This window comes from Oryctolagus cuniculus, chromosome 2 (genome assembly GCF_051225735.1).
Source record: "Oryctolagus cuniculus isolate XC-2025 breed Fujian yellow rabbit chromosome 2, ASM5122573v1, whole genome shotgun sequence".
NCBI classification, from domain to species: domain Eukaryota; kingdom Metazoa; phylum Chordata; class Mammalia; order Lagomorpha; family Leporidae; genus Oryctolagus; species Oryctolagus cuniculus.
Genome location: NC_142868.1, coordinates 101,993,034 through 101,996,882, shown reverse-complemented (window position 1 = coordinate 101,996,882; position 3,849 = coordinate 101,993,034). Strand labels below are relative to the sequence as shown.

Below are 3,849 nucleotides of genomic sequence, written 5' to 3'. Positions count from 1 at the left end.
CTACGCTATATCTTTAAACCTTGTTCAAATGAACATTGCACACCTGTACAACTTCCCAGAAGAGAAATCGTTGGGGAATATGTAGAAACACAAGACCAGAAGTACATGCACCGCAGTTAGTGGTGACTCACCTGGAGCGGCTTCTGCAGCTCACGGCAAACTCTAGAGGTCCAGAGAGCCCCGCAGGACACGGAGGTGACAGCGACGCCAGGAACTCAAGCAACAGAGGCGGCGGCCTCAGACACCAAACCCGCCCAGCACTCACGTCGCCTGGCAGCAGCCTCCCCACGCCCACTGTGCCAGGGAGCGTGCTGATTGGCTACGGCTTTCGTGACGCCCCGAATGCCCATCGGCTTGGCACCTGTCCAATCAGGGGCCCCAGTGAAGGTGGCGGGTCTGCTTTGTAATCTCGCGAGATCCCTGTGTCCTAGTGGCGTCCAGCCTGTAGAGGGCAGAGCGTCCCGCGGTGGCTCAGCCTCCTCAGCTCTGAGAAGAGGAAGCCCTGGACCTCGCGAGCAGGAAGTGGTGAGTGTGTGGGGCCAGGTTTTCCAGAAGGGGCTGTGGGGCAGGTGGATCCTGCCAGAACCAGCTACAGAGGGACCTGGACTTCCCCCACGTGAGCTCTTCCATCTGTGGACCCCACCGCTGAGGGCTGGGCCGGCTCCGGACACGGGCGACAGCCCCGTCCCTGCACCAGTAACCTCGGCTCGCTCCAGAGCCTCCTCTCCATCTCCGTGCACACAGTCCGCCTCTCCCCAGGTTGTGTGGAGAGGACGGAGGGAGATCGGGAGAGTGGACTGCGCTGTGGCGTTCACGCGGCGAGGAGGTTGGGGGTCATCAGTCCTCCTTTCTCGCCAGCCATGCACATTACAAGCTGGGGAACTCAGAAATGGAAGTCTTACTTTGCTCAGCTTTTCAGACAAGGGTTGGGGATGCCATCTGATGATGAACTTGCAGAGCTCAGAGGCAGAGCCGGCATCACCATGACACATTAAAGGGTATACTTTGGTGACCATTTTACAAGAGAGGAAAGTAGAGAATGCCCACCCGTCCCTCCAGTGCAAAATATCCGTGCACCTCTCCTGATTTTACGCTCCTTAAGCATGGACATTAGAACTTCATTGGGTTGATGTTCCTCTTTGCAAACTTCACAGGGTGCTGTCACCTCCACCCACCCTCCTTTCTTTTTCTTGTTTGGTTCCTAAAACTGCCTGGGCATGATGTCCAACATGCCTCTTTCCAGGAATGCCTAGTGAATGACAGTCCCTGAGTCACTGGGGGCAGCCCCTGGCCCTGAGCCTTTTCCTGGGAGCAGCTGACTTGAGCTGGGTTGAAACTCCTGGTACACCTGCCTGCTGTCTGTATCTTTAAGCCCTTGGGACGTTCAGATTTCCTTCTAACCACAGTTTCCATTGCTGGGAGATAAAGCAGTCAGTTACTCAGATGCTCGTATATGCAACTTGATTTTTCAGACTTGAGAAGGGAGAAGGGTGTGACCGAAGCCAAGGAAAAACCACTTTAGCTAAGTAGCGCCAGACCTGAAAAGTTCAGGACCCAGCAGTTTTTGGCTCCAGAGAGTTGTATTCAGCGTGTAATGTGTGCCAAATGAAGCTGCCTGAGAGGGTAAGAATCACTGTGGAGAAGGCTTATGAATTTGAGAATTTGCACCTGTAGTATGATAAAATGTATATTTGGTATTTGTCCCCATTTTCTTGTGCAGAGATTTTAGTGTTCAAACAACTTGTTTATTAGTACATGTTCTATGACTTTGATTTACTGAGAAGATAAATTAAAATATCCCTTGGCTTTCAGGGGTCCAATGAATTTCATATTCAACTTTATAATTTTCTTTTAGATTTTTGTTGGATATTGACAGTATTATTGTTTCCTCCTGTAAATTTACTTTTAAGCTACATATTTATTTATTGTACTGTGTTGCCGAAACTGACAAAAAATATTTTATGAGATCACTTTTCCCAAAGACCATCAGTATGACAGCTGTTGTCCAAAGAGGTATAAATACTTAGAGTAATAAATATGACAGCAGGCCATACATGATTGTGTAGTTTATCACTCAGAGGCTGCTTCCCCAAGGGATTTCTTAATGGATTCGTGCTTGTTTCACATATATTGGTTAATGTTTAAGGAATTAAGAAGCTTCTCTGCATTGGATGTTTTGAGGAAGTTAATTTTATTCTGTCCAGGTAATATGAGTAGTTCTTATCTAGGAGGCAGAGAGAATGGAGTGGAACTAAAGCTAATTCATAAGAAGGACCAATCAGTTATGGAAATGACAAGAGGGACATAATGGGCATTTTCAGGATTTGGAATGTGTCCCCTTTTCGTTTTTGAGACATGATTACACAAAATCTTTTGTGTTGATTCATCGTAGTCATGCAGACACATTGTCTGATGTTGATAGTGTGTGGCAAACTCAGACATCTCTTCAACAGCATAAGTCTTGGCCTTTTGTTGAGGTGAGGCCAGCTCCAGTGTTCAGCCCCTGTTTTGTCTTTCTTACTAATTAGCTAAACATGGACTGCAATGCATGCAATGTATTGCACACTGTTTTTTATTAGATACTCCAGTTAAAGTAAATTCTCATTCTTAGAAAATTATGTAACATTTTATTACAAGTCACCTTAATAATTCAAATAAGGCCAAACATTTGAGTAAATTGCCTGAATGTAAATCCAGCAGAGGAAAAAAAAAGCATGATCATCATTCCAGTCAAGTCTTTCAGGTTTAGAAAATATGTTGTTGATGCTAATTTGTCAGCATCCCCCATACACCAGAATTGTAAACCCAAATTGCATGAAATTGGGCACAAAAAGTGCACACACGAAGAGTTCTAGATAGTGACTTCTAAAACAAAGTCTTGAAATCTGATGTTTCTATTCTGACAAAAGAAGAATAGACAACAAATGCTATCAGTTGTTTGTATGGGGAAAATAAGTACTTTGAGGGGAAGTAAATGATGGCATCTGTTTTCATAAGGAAGGTAGGGGTGTTAAAAATAAGTCATCATTTAACACATGTTTCCATTTCTAAAACATCTTCCCTACAGGTCTAGAAACTGCTCAGGTGTGGGTGTAGATGTTTGAGCAACAGGCAGTCCTGCCTTCTTGATTCCCGATAAAGATACAGGTACAGTTCATCTTCGTGTTTGCAGTGGTTAAGAGTTTCAGAGCATACAGTGCATAATCTTGATTTTGAATGTATTTTTTGGTGTTTCTGTTTCTGTTTAATGTCATGTGAAGGGTTTTTGAAGTTCCTTTTTTCTGGTATTAACATTTCAGCCACTTGAATCAGGTTTGCTGTTAATTCTACACAAAGGCTTCATTATCAACAGTGATAGATTCAGAACCATTTCCCCAGGCATTTTCTTTCCTGCTAACATCTGGGGTCCTGTAAAACCTTTGGGTTATAGATTCTGGATTTATAAATTCTGTAATCTCTTTGTAAGATGTTGATCTTCTCATATTGCTCATGCTTGCGTGTGACTGCAAGACTCCATTTACCTGGGCCACAATAACAAATGAGGAACAGAATGTTAGAGCTGTGGCAAGGGAATGAGATGTGAATTTTGGTCAGGGGGCCCTCGTGCAGGATTGTGTGCTTAGATGTCTGAGTAACCTCACAAGCTTGGGTTGATTGGGCACTTTTTTGTGAATAATTTGTTAATATTCTTAGGTTTTTCATTAATGAAATGTTGTAGGGAAAATTGCATCTCCCAAAGGATACCACCTACTCAACACATTGCTAATTACAGTCTTCACCTGAAAGAGTCATTTGTCATGGAAAGGGGCCATGAGCAACTCCCATAACTTCAGAGCAAATTCTAAATGA

General features: G+C 44.2%; 1 long non-coding RNA gene across 1 annotated transcript; it reads left to right on the top strand.

The window, feature by feature from the left end:
- Positions 1-401: 401 nt before the first annotated feature.
- LOC138848531 (uncharacterized) lies at positions 402-3,400 on the top strand. The gene is made up of 3 exons (XR_011386399.2): positions 402-525; positions 1,473-1,623; positions 3,068-3,400. It is a non-coding gene; the product is annotated as an uncharacterized LOC138848531 (long non-coding RNA).
- The last annotated feature ends 449 nt before the right edge of the window (positions 3,401-3,849 follow it).